Below are 13,529 nucleotides of genomic sequence, written 5' to 3' on the forward strand. Positions count from 1 at the left end.
GTCCTACTCCTCTGTGTTCTTGCTTGCAGTAGCCACAGCTACCAGAATTAGTGCAATTTCTTCTGTGGGCGTGCTCAATGACCTTTTGTATATTCCATAGGCACAGAGTCTGCCTAGTTGATCCTGTGGATTTAATCTGAAGCTTGTACAGCTGGTGGGAAGGCTTTGTCTTCTTTAGTCACACTGCCCCTGGGTTTCAATTGTAGTTTTATTTCCACCTCTGCATGAGGGTCGTCCACTGGGGTTTGCTCCTGGGACTGCCCTGGAGGACTTGGATCTACCCAGTGACAGCCAAATGTAGAAGTGGTACAGTTCCTTGGGTAGCAGGAGTTCTGGAAGCACCAGGTACTCAGGGGAGTTACTGGCTAGGGAAGCAGGAAATATAGTGCTCTAGAAGGGTATGGCAATGGCACCCCACTTGCTGGGAAAGTACTCTTGCCTGGAAAATCCCATGGACGGAGGAGCCTGGAAGGCTGCAGTCCATGGGGTCGCTGAGGGTCGGACACGACTGAGCGACTTCACTTTCACTTTTCACTTTCATGCATTGGAGAAGGAAATGGCAACCCACTCCAGTGTTCTTGCCTGGAGAATCCCAGGGACAGGGGAGCCTGGTGGCCTGCCGTCTCTGGGGTTGCACAGAGTCGGACAAGACTGAAGCGACTTAGCAGCAGCAGCAGCAGAAGGGTATGGCAACCAGTATTGGCCAATATGCTCCAGTATTCTTGCCTGGAGAACCCCTCTCCCTGACAGAGAAGCCTGACAGTCCACAGTCAACAGGGTCACAAAGAGCTGGACACTACTGAAGTGAACCTGTGCTCATAGTCACAAGACTATTTTGCCTGTGGCAGCTCTGCCCCAGTGAGAGTTGAGCCTGAAGGTGTCACAGCTGCTTGGCTTCTGGGCACCCTGGCAGCACCAAGTGTGCAGGGACATAGACTGCCTCCACCCCAGGAGTTATGTCCCTATCCGAGTCTTTTTTCAAAAGCATCTTGTAGCTGGCAATCAGAAGGCCTCTTTGGCCAGTCTTTCTCTGTAGCTCTGCCCCATTCAGGCACTTAGAGGACTTCCTTGCCTGGGGTCCTTCTCTGTTGTTCAGTGCATCAGGCACATAGAGGGGGCCCCCCTGGCTGGGGTCATACTCTGTAGATCAGCACATCAGTCACTTAAAGAAGCACCGTGGGTGGGGTCCTACTTTGTAGTTCAGTGTGTCAGGCATTTGATAGGCCAACCTCTCTATTGTTCAGCTGCCAATGCTGCCAGCTGCCAATGCTGGGGAGAGAGGCTATGGTGATGGCTCCACCCCTTACACATGACTCAGCAGTATCGTCTTGCTTCCATGGCTGCCCGGCTTTCCTCCACAGGCATTCCCCCCATAATCTCCTCCTTCACATCCCCTCGATCCATAACTCTGCAGTCAATAGCAGCCCTTGCCTGGGGATTGCACCACAATCTATAAACTCCAGCTCCCAGCCACTGCGCAGTCTGGGGTATGTATGGCTCTTGCAAGGACTGTCTGATTTTCATTCATTTACGCTGCCACAGACGAGCTGTTTCACTCTCAGCCTTAAATGCTTCTCCTCTGACTCAGAGAGGTGCCCCAATATGGGGATTGGACCCATGCTTCAGTTCCCCCACCTGCCAAGTGCAGGTCCAGGCCTACTAACACTCCTGCTTTTTCCCATAGTTCCTTGGTCCTACTGAGTTTTGCGTGGGTCTTTATATTCTTTTCCCCTGGTCATGTACTCCTGTCTGTTCTCAATTGGTGTTCTGCATGCACTTCTGTGTCTGAAGGTATATTCCTGATGTATCCATGGAGAGAGATGTACTCCACGTTTACCTACTTCTCCGCTATCTTGTTTACTCAGGCAGATTTTTTACTGTCTGAGCTCCAGGGGACTCTCAAGAGTCTTCTCCAATACCACAGTTTAAAAGCATCAGTTCTTCAGCACTCAGCTTTCTTTATAGTCCAACTCTCACATCCATACATGACTACTGGAAAAATCATACCTTTGACTGGAAGGACCTTTGTAAGCAAAGAAATTTCTCTGCTTTTCAATATGCTGTCTAGGTTGCTCATAGCTTTTCTTTCAAGGAGCAAGCAGTTTTTAATTTCATGGCTGCAGTCACCATTTGCAGTGATTTTGGAGTCTAAGAAGATAAAGTCTGTCACTGTTTCTATTGTTTCCCCATCTATTTGCCATGAAGTGATGGGAACAGATGCCATGATCTTAGTTTTTTGAATACTGAGTTTTAAGCCAACTTTTTCACTCCCCTCTTTCACTTTCATCAAGAGGCTCTTTAGTTCCTCTTCACTTTCTTTCATAAAGGTGTTGTCACCTGCATAACTGAGGTTATAGATGTTTCTCCCAAAAATCTTGATTCCAGCTTGTGTTTCATACAGCGTGACATTTCACATAATGTACTCTGCAAATCAGTTAAATAAGCAGGGTGACAGTATACAGCCTTAACATAGTTCTTTCCCAATTTGGAACCAGTTCATTGTTCCATCTTTGGTTCTAACTGTTGCTTCTTGACCTGCATACAGATTTCTCAGGAGGCAGGTCATGTGGTCTGGATAACCACAGTTTGTCGTTATCTACACAGTCAAGGTTTGGCGTAGTCAGTAAAGCAGCAAGTAGCTGTTTTTCTGGAATTCTCTTTCTTTTTCTATGATCCAACAGGCGTTGGCAATTTGATCTCTAGTTCCTCTCCCTTTTCTAAATCCAGCTTGAACATCTGGAATTTCTTCGTTCACATACTGTTGAAATCAGGCTTGGAGAATTTTGAGCATCACTTTGCTAGCGTGTGAGATGAGTATAATTGTGGGGTAGTTTAAGCATTCTTTGGTATTGCCTTTCTTTGGGATTAGATGAAAACTGACATTTTCCAGTCCTGTGGCCACGGTTGTTTTCCAAATGTGCTGGCATGTTGAGTGCAGCACTTTAACAGCATCATCTTTTAGGACTTGAAATAGTTCAGCGGGAATTCCATCACCTCCAGTGGCTTTGTTTGTAGTGATGCGTCCTAAGGCTCACATGACTTCAGACTCCAAGATATTTGGCTCTAGGTGAGTGATCACACCACCGTGGTTCTCTGGTCATGGTGATCTGTTTTGTATAGTTCTTCTGTGTATTCTTGCCAAGTTTTCTTAATATCTTCTGCTTTTGTTAGGTTCATACCACTTCTGTCCTTTCTTGTACCCATCTATGCATGAAATATTCCCTTGGTATCTCTAATTTTCTTGAAGAAATCTCTCAGTTCAGTTTAGTTGCTCAGTCATGTCCAACTCTTTGTGACCCCAGGAATCACAGTATGCCAGGCCTCCCTGTCCATCACCAGTTCCCGGAGTTCACTCAGACTCACGTCCATCAAGTCAGTGATTCCATCCAGCCATCTCATCCTCTGTAGTCCCCTTCTCCTCCTGCGCTTAATCCCTCCCAGCATCAGGGTCTTTTCCAATGAGTCAACTCTTCACATGAGGTGGCCAAAGTATTGGAGTTTCAGCTTTAGCATCAGTCCTTCCAATGAACACCCAGGACTGATCTTCTTTAGGATGGACTGATTGGATCTCCTTGCAGTCCAAGGGACTCTCGAGAGTCTCCTCCAACACCACAGTTAAAAAGCATCAATTCTTCAATGCTCAGCTTTCTTCACAGTCCAAATCTCACATCCATACATGACCACTGGAAAAACCATAGCCTTGACTAGATGGACCTTTGTTAGCAAAGTAATATCTCTACGTTTTAATATGCTATCTAGGTTGGTCATAACTTTCCTTCCAAGGACTAAGTGTCTTTTAATTTCATGGCTGCAATCACCATCTGCAGTGATTTTGGAGCCCCCCCAAAAAAGTCTGACACTGTTTCCACTGTCTCCCCATCGATTTCCCATGAAGAAGAGATCTCTAGTCTTTCCCATTCTGTTATTTTCCTATTTGTATTGTTCACTTAGGAAGGCTTTCTTATCTCTCCTAGCTATTCATTGTAACTCTGCATTCAGATAGGTATATCTTTCCTTTTCTCCTGTGCCTTTAGCTTCTCTTCTTTTCTCAGCTACTTGTGAGGCCTCCTCAGACAACCATTTTGCCTTTTTGGATTATTTTTTCTTATGGATGATCTTGATCACTACCTCCTGTACAATGTCACAAACCTCTGTCTATAGTTCCTCAGGCACTCTGTCTAGCAGATCTAATCCCTTAAATATATTTGTCACTAAACCTTGTACACACCAGGAGCCAGGAGAAAGGAACAGTGTCCACACAAAAGATTGAATCAGACTTGCTTGTGAGTGTCCAGGAGTCTCTGATAGAGGTGTGGGTTGACAGTTTGGACTGAGACCAAACAACTGGGAGGGAATACAGTCCCCGCCCATTGACAGAAAATTGGATTACAGATTTATAGATCATGGCTCAGAACATCAGAACAAGACCCAGTTTCCCCCACAGTAAGTCTCTCCCACCAGGAGGCTTCCATAAGCCTCTTATCCTTATTTATCAGAAGACAGATAAATGAAAACCACAATCACAGAAAATGAATCAAACTGAACACATGGACCACAGCCTTATCTAACTCAATGAAACTATGAGCCATGCTGTATAGGACCACCCAAGGTAGACCTGTCATGGTGGAGAGTTCTGCAAAATGTGGTCTACTGGAGAACGGAATGAATGGCAAATCACTTCAGTATTCTTGCCTTGAGAACCCCATGAACAGTATGAAAAGGCAAAAAGATAGGACACTGAAAGATGAACTCCCCCGGTTGGTAGGTGCCCAATATGCTACTGGAGATCAGTGGAGAAATAACTCCAGAGAGAAAAAACAGATGGAGGCAAAGAAACACACACACACACACACACATACACACTCACAGTTGTGGATGTGACTGGTGATGGAAGCAAGGGCCAATGCTGTAAAGAGCAATATTGCATAGGAACCTGGAATGTTATGTCCATGAATTAAGGCAGATTGGAAGCAATCAAACAATGGCAAGAGTGCACATTGACATGTTAGGAATCAGTGAACTAAAATGGACTGAAATGGCTGGATTTAATTCAGATGACCATTGTATCTACTACTGTTGGCAACAATCCCTTAGAAGAAATGGAGTAGCCTTCATAGTCAACAAGAGTCAGAAATGCAGTACTTGGGTGCAATCTCAAAAATGACAGAATGATCTCTGTTCATTTTTGAGGCAAACCATTAAATATCAGTTCAGTTCAGTTCAGTCACTCAGTAGTGTCCGACTCTCAGCAACCCCATGAACAGCAGCAGGCCACGCCTCCCTGTCCATCACCAACTCCTGGAGTCTACCCAAATCTGTGTCCATTGAGTCGGTGATGCCATCCAACTGTCTCTGTCGACCCTTCTCCTCCTGCCCTCAATCTTTCCCAGCATCAGAGTCTTTTCAAATGACTCAGCTCTTCATATCAGGTGGCCAAAATATTGGTGTTTCAGCTTCAACATCCATCCTTCCAATGATCACCTGGACTGATCTCCTTTAGGATGGACTGGTTGGATCTCCTTGCAGTCCAAGGGACTCTCAAGAGTCTTCTCCAACACCACAGTTCAAAAGCATCAATACTTTGGCGCTCAGTTTTCTTTGTAGTCCAACTCTCACATCCATACATGACTACTGGGAAAACCATAGCCTTGACTAGATGGACTTTCGTTGACAAAGTAATGTCTCTGCTTTTTAATATGCTATCTAGGTTGGTCATAACTTTTCTTCCAGGGAGTAACCGTCTTTTAATTTCATTGCTGCAATCACCATCTGCAGTGATTTTGGAGACCCCAAAAATAAAGTCTGACACTATTTCCACTGTTTCCCCATCTATTTCCCATGAAGTGATGGGACCGGATGCCATGATCTTCATTTTCTGAATGTTGAGCTTTAAGCCAACTTTTTCACTCTCCTCTTTCACTTTCATCAAGAGGCTTTTTAGTTCCTCTTCACTTTCTGCCATAAGGGTGGTGTCCTCTGCATATCTGAGGTTATTGATATTTCTCCCAGCAAGCTTGATTCCAGATTGTGCTTCTTCCAGCCCAGGGTTTCTCATGATGTACTCTGCATATAAGTTAAATAAGCAGAGTGACAATATACAGTTTGACATACTCCTTTTCCTATTTGGAACAAGTCTGTTGTTCCACGTCCAGTTCTAACTGTTGCTTCCTGACCTGCATACAGGTTTCTCAAGAGGCAGGTCAGGTGGTCTGGTATTCCCATCTCTATCAGAATTTTCCACAGTTTATTGTGATCCACACAGTCAAAGGCTTTGGCATAGTCAATAAAGCAGAAAGTGATGTTTTTCTGGAACTCTCTTGCTTTTTTGATGATCCAGCAGATGTTGGCAATTTGATCTCTGGTTCCTCTGCCTTTTCTAAAACCAGTTTGGACATCTGGAATTTCATGGTTCACGTATTGCTGAAGCCCTACTTGGAGAATTTTGAGCATTACTTTACTAGCATGTGAGAAGAGTGCAATTGTGCAGTAGTTTGAATATTCTTGGCTTCCCTGGTGGCTCAGAGATTAAAGCGTCTGCCTGCAATGAAGGAGACCTAGGTTCAATCCCTGGGTTGGGAAGATCCCCTGGAGAAGGAAATGGCAACCCACTCCAATATTCTTGCCTGGAGAATCCCATGGATGGAGGAGCCTGGTGGGCTACAGTCCACGGGGTTGCAAAGAGTTGGACACGACTGAGTGACTTCACTTTCTATTTTTCTTTCTTTGAGTATTCTTTCGAATTGCCTTTCTTTGGGACATTCAACATCACAGTAATCCAAGTCCATGCCCCAACCATTAATCCCCCAAAAGATGAAATTGAATGGTTCTATGATGACCTACAAAACCTTCTAAATCTAACATCAAAAAAGATGTCGTTTTCATCACAGGGGACTAGAATACAAAAATAGGAAGTCAAGAGATTCCTGGAGTCAGGTATGGCCTTGGAATACAAATAACAGTCAGGTTTGGCCTTGGAATACAAAATGAAGCAAGGTAAAGGCTGACAGAGTTCTGCCAAGAGAATTCACTGGTCATAGCAAACACCCTCTTTCAACAATACAGGAGATGACTCTACACATGGACATCACCAGATGATCAATACTCATATCAGATTTATTATATTCTTTGCAGCCGAAGATGGAGAATACAGTCAGCAAAAATAAGACTGGGAACTGACTTGTCTCAGATCATGAGCTTCTTATTGTAAAACTCTCCCCATAGCAACTACATAGTAATCCTGTTAAGAAAAAATAAGTTAGATCGTGCCTGTCCTTGGCCTAAAACCTTCCAACAACTTTCTCTTTCATTCAGAGCAGCTACCACATCCTCAAACACCTGCATGCAAGGCCTCATCTTCCTGACCTCATTTCCTACTACTCTCTCTCCAAACAATGCAAAGGAACAGCACCCACTCCGGGGTAGTGAACATGCCAAGCTCACTCCCTCCTAAGATCTTTTTGCTCACTGTTTCCTCTGCCTGAGCATATAGTCCCAATGCACCTAGCTCTCTCCTCCACCTCTCTCAGGTCTATACTCAAATGTCTGTTTCTCAGTGAAACCTGGCCTCCTTATCCTGTTTTCTGCCTTTTTCCTCTGTAGCATTTTTCACCATTTAGCACATGTATATTTAGCACATGTATATATTTACTTATGTATTTTGTCTCTCTCCTCCCCACTAGAATGCAGCATCAGGAGGGCAGAGTTATTGTTCACTGTATCCCTGAGAACAGGGTCCAGCACACGTCAGGCACTCAATAATTGCTTGTTGAATGAACTAACTAATCTATGATAAACTCCTCTTTATTATCACTCTGAAACTCAGTCCCACTCCACTACCCAGAGGTAAATGTCAATAACTGAAGAAAACAAGTTGGATAACATTATATACAAGCAATCCTTAATGTTAAGAAAAACAAAATGCCAAATAAAGTTATGGAAGAACACAAAACAAATTAAGATGCTGTTGTTACATCTGGAAGTTATTTTTATATGAATGGTGATGGGGGATATATTTTTTCCCAAGGGACCAGTCAATTGTGCTATTATTATTAAAAACTATCCAAGAATTCCCCTCTGATATGTTATGCCACTTTTAACATATATTATATCTGTTTCTACTTGGACTGGGTTCCTAAACTGTCTACAGCTGTAACGGACAATTTTTAAACTAAAACTTTATATCAGACTTGCCTATCAGGGTTATTTATCTCTTATTACTCTTTCTAAAAATATCCCAGGCTGTTTTCATGAGTTTATTTTTTAAAATATCTTTTGAAATTAAGCTGTTAGTCTAAAGAATTAAAATTTTAATTAAGATTTTATTAAATTTACAGGTTAATTTGTGGAGAACTGGCATATTTATAACATTAAGCTTTCCATATTAGAAAATGGCATGTCTTCCCAATAATTCATGTCTTTTATGGCCCAGAATAAAGTCATTTGTCTTCCTTAGGTTGAGTATATTCCCTTTTTACTCAATTTTTATTATTACTGACATATAGAACAGTTATTAAATTTTGTGCATTTTTATCATGAATCAATGCATTGAATCCTAGTCCTAGAGTTTCACTGTAGCTATTGCTATGTCTCTTTGACTTTCTGGATAGATAGTCATCACCTTGAAATAACGATAATTTTGCATCCTCCTTGCTTAATCAGAATTTCCTAGAATTCGGAGCTTGAGCTTTGGCTTAAATTTAATTAACTTGGTAGGAAATGGAAGCAATAGAGTCTCATGTAACAGCTCTTTCACACTGGGGAATAAAGGAGAGAAAGGCAACAAATGGATATGTTATCAAGTGGGTCTTGAGTGAGTATTGTGAAGACTCTTGACAGTCCCTTGGACTTCAAGGAGAAATCAAACCAGTCCAACCTAAAGGAAATCAACACTGAATATTCATTGGAAGGACTGATGCTGAAGCTCCAATACTTTGGCCACCAATTTGAAGAGCCAAATCATTGGAAAAGACCCTGACACTGGGAAAGATTGGAGGCAAAAAGAGAAGAGGGAACAGAGAATGAGATGGTTAAATAGCATCACAAACTCAATGGACATGAATTTGAGCAAACTTTAAGAGATAGTGTTGCCCACCTACTTCACCCCTAGAAATTCCATGATATATTAGCTATTGCCACAGAGCCCTGCAAGCCAAGGCATCTTGATTGCCACTCCAAGGTTGCTTCCCATTTTGGAAATTATGTCCACCTTATCTCTGATGGTTGAATATTATTTTCTGGCCTCTACAATTCCAGCAGCATCTCCCCTGCCCACTCTGGTCAATAATCACTGAATTTCTCAGAGATGCCAATAGCATTTTATGTAGAATAAATAACACAATAGCATAGTATATGTTGCCTTGATAAACTGAATATCCTCTTGATCCTTATCAGGAACATAGATAGCAGAATTTCTATTCTCACCTGATAAATCCATTTTAATATTCTTACTTCTCTTACTTTCTGATCATTTTCTTTCATTTCCATCTCAGTATGGTCCTTTAAAATCCAAGATCTTGAATTAGAACTAGTTACAGATATACTTGCAAGAATGTTGAATCTCAAGTCAAAAAAATTCTTGCCTACCTAGTCTTGTATTCTGCCTCCTTAGATCCCACACCTCAAGATCTATTCTTACATATACCCTATGGTTCTGTGAATGTTAGGAGAAAGATGTTTCCTCTTGGAGCAGGGACTGCAATTTTCTGCCTAAGCTGTACTAAGACTTGACTTTGGCTATCAGTCTGGAGGCAATGAGGGATTTCCGGGAAAATCTTAAGTATAAGCATTATATTGAGAGTACTTGCTTCAGGTGATGTTTTAGATTGGGTTCTTCTTGGCACAGATTCTGAGCCAAGAATTCTGGTGCAAGTGATTAATAAAATATCCCTGAGGCTATCAGTAAAGGAATGGTGGAGACGGTTAGGGAAGAAGAAGCCAAGAAAATGTGAAATTTTGGGTGAGTCCCAAACTCATTTTTATACAAGTATTCATAGCAATTTTACCCATAATAGTCAATGGAAACAGTATAAGTGCTCATCAACAGGTAGATAGATAATCAAACTGTGTTACTCGTATAATGGAATGTTACCCAGCAATAAAAGGAAAAAAAAAAATCATGATACATAAAATTGAATGGCTAAATCTCAAAAAACATGCTGAGAAAAAGAAGCCAGAGACACAAGAGTTGTATAATGCATTAATCCATTTATATGGAATTCTACAATAAGCAAAAATAATCTATAATGACTAACAGCAGATCAGTTCTCACCCTGGGCTTGTATCAGTGACAGTGGCAGTAGGAATAGTCTAACTTCAGAGAGCACAAAGATGCTTTGGTGGTGATTATGGTCATATAGATAGCATGCATTTATCACAACTTACTACTGTACATTAAAAATGAATGTATTTAATTGTAGGTAAATTGTTTTTCCCCTAGTTTCTTAAATAACATCTTGAAGTGAAGGGAAAGTCATTCAGCCGTGTCCAGCTCTTTACAACCCCATGGACTATACAATCCATGGAATTCTCCAGGCCAGAATACTGAAGTGGGTAGCCCTTTCCTTCTCCAGGGAATCTTCCCAACCCAAGATTCAACCCAGGCCTCCAGCATTGCAGGCATATTTTTTATCAGTTGAGCTACCAGGAAAGACCTAAATAGCATCTTCAGTCCAGTTCAGTCGCTCAGTCGTGTCCGACTCTTTGCGACCCCATGAATCGCAGCACGCCAGCCCTCCCTGTCCATCACCAACTCCCAGAGTTCACTCAGATTCACGTCCATCGAGTCAGTGATGCCATCTAGCCATCTCATCCTCTGTCGTCCCCTTCTCCTCCTGCCTCCAATCCCTCCCAGCATCAAAGTCTTTTCCAATGAGTCAACTCTTTGCATGAGGTGGCCAAAGTCTCAGCTTTAGCATCTTAGATCATTTTAATAACTTTATTTTATAACGTAAGCATTTAGTGCTATAAATTTCCCACTAAGAACTGCTTTATCTGTATTCCACAAGTGTTGATATGTTGTGTTTTAATTTTCATTCAGTTCAAAATAGTTTCTAATTTCTCTTATTTCTTCTTTGATTAATGAGCCATTTAGAAGTGTATTATTTAATTTCCAAATATTTCAAAATTTTTCAGATATCTACTTGACATCCATTTACAGTTTAAATTTCTTGTGGTCAAATCAATTATGTATCAGTAAGTTTATTGAGACCTGATATGTATCCCAGACTGTGATCTATCTTATTGCAAAATTTGTGTTCTGCTTTTGGAGTGGAATTACCCCTAAATTTTATTTATTTATAAATAAGTGGGCTGAGAGTGTTGTTAAAGATTTTTACATCCTGGTATTTTTCTATCATTTTTGTTCTACTGGTTGCTGAGAGTGAAGTTTTGAAATACCCGACTGTAGTAGTGGATGTTTCTGTTTCTACTTTCAATTTTGCTTGGTTTTGCTTCATATTATCTTGAAACTCTGTTCTTATATGCACATATATATATATTTTTTTTCAGATTGGCATACCTTCTTGATGAAGTAACATTTTAAATCATTTTATAAAATATTCCTCTCTAACTCTAGTAATATTCTTTCTTCTGAAATCTACTTGGCCTAATATTAATATAATCATTCCAATATTCCTTTGTTTGATGTAAACATGGTATACTTTTGGCAAAGTTCTACTTTTAGACAACAACAAATGTCTGTCTATTTCAAAGCTATGGTTTTTCCAGTAGTCATGTATGGATGTGAGGGCTGGACCATAAAGAAAGCTGAGCACCGAAGAAGTGATGCTTTTGAACTGTGGTGTTGGAGAAGACTCTTTGAGAGTCCCTTGGACTACAAAGAGATCAAACCAGTCAATCCTAAAGGAAATCAGTCCTGAAGCTAAAATTCCCGTATTTTGGCCACCTGGTGGGAAAAACTGATTCATTGGAAAAGACCCTGATGCTGGGAAAGATTGAAGGCAGGAGGACAAGAGGACGATAGAGGCTGAGATGGTTGGATGGCATCACTGACTCTATGGACATGACTCTGAGCAAGCTCTGGGAGTTGGTGATGGACGGGGAAGCCTGGCATGCTTCAGTTCATGGGGTCACAAAGAGTCAGACACGACTGAACTGAACTGTACTTTTAGACATCAATGTATATATATTAAAATGGATTTCCTGTAGTCAGTCTGAAAATCACTCTCTTTTAACTGGGGCATTTTGGCCATCTAAATTTAATGTAATTATCAACTTGTTGGGCTTAAATGGCCATCTTGCAATTTGTTTTCTAGTTGTTCTTTCTATTCTTTATTCCTTTATATCCTCTTTCCTGCCTTCTTTGGGAATGAATAGTTTTACTGTTTTCTCCTCCCTCATGATTGTCTTAATCTCTTTTCCTTAAATTTTTTGATGGTTGTTTTAGGGTTTACAGAATATTTCTGTAATTTATTACAGTCCACCTTCAATTGGGGCTTCCCTGGTGGCTCAGAGGTTAAAGCATCTGCTTGCAATGTGGGAGACCTGGGTTCAGTCCCTGGATCGGGAAGATCCTCTGGAGAAGGAAATGGCAACCCACTTCAATATTCTTGCCTGGAGAATCCCATGGACGGGCCTGGAGGGCTACAGTCCATGGGGTCACAGAGTCGGACACGACTGAGCGACTTCACTTCACTTCACTTCACCTTCAATTAATATTATGCCACATTATGTACTGTGTAAGAACTGTACAACAGCATACTTTAGTTTCCCTCTCCTATTATTATCAATTTTACTTCTATGTTCTATAATTCAGCATTGTTATTATTGTTTTCAGTTAATTGTTTTAAAGATATTAACAATAAGAAAATATATATTTACCATTCTGGCAGCGGGTCATTCCTTTGTTTAGATCTGAATCTCCAATTGGTAGCATTTTCTTTGGCCTAAAGAATTTCCTTTAGCAAATCTTACAGTGCAGATCTGCTTGCGTGTGAATTTCATACTGCTTTGCTGGTCTTGAATTCTTCTAGACAATGTACTTCATTTTGAAGAATATTTCCTTTGGTCTGTCCTGATGCTCTGCTTCCTATTCTCTATGTGTTTCAGTTTTGACAGTTTCAACTGTTAGATCTTCAAGTTAATTTTCTTCTTCAAGATATAATCCATCTATTTTTCATTTCAGATATTGCTTTTCTTATTTCTATACGTTTCACGTGAGTCTCATTTTTATCTCTTGCATTTCCCTTTGCATCCTCCTTACGTTTCTTGTGTCTTCATAAATATATAGAACATATGGTTTAACATACTTTTCTGCTAATTTCATCACACAAGGGTCTGTTTCTATTAATTTTCCTCCTGGTTACTTTTTATATTATTCTGCACCTCTGAATATCTGTTAATTTTGTATTGGATGATAGACATTGTGATTTTACACTGTTAGGTGCTGAGTTTCGATATATTCCTTTATATAATGCAAGGTTTTTGATTTTGGCATGTGGCTAAGTTATTTGGAATCAGTTGTTTGCTTTCAAGATTTTTAAAGGCATGTCAAGAGTATATTTATGTCTAAA

This window comes from Budorcas taxicolor, chromosome 3 (genome assembly GCF_023091745.1).
Source record: "Budorcas taxicolor isolate Tak-1 chromosome 3, Takin1.1, whole genome shotgun sequence".
Classification (NCBI taxonomy): Eukaryota; Metazoa; Chordata; class Mammalia; order Artiodactyla; family Bovidae; genus Budorcas; species Budorcas taxicolor.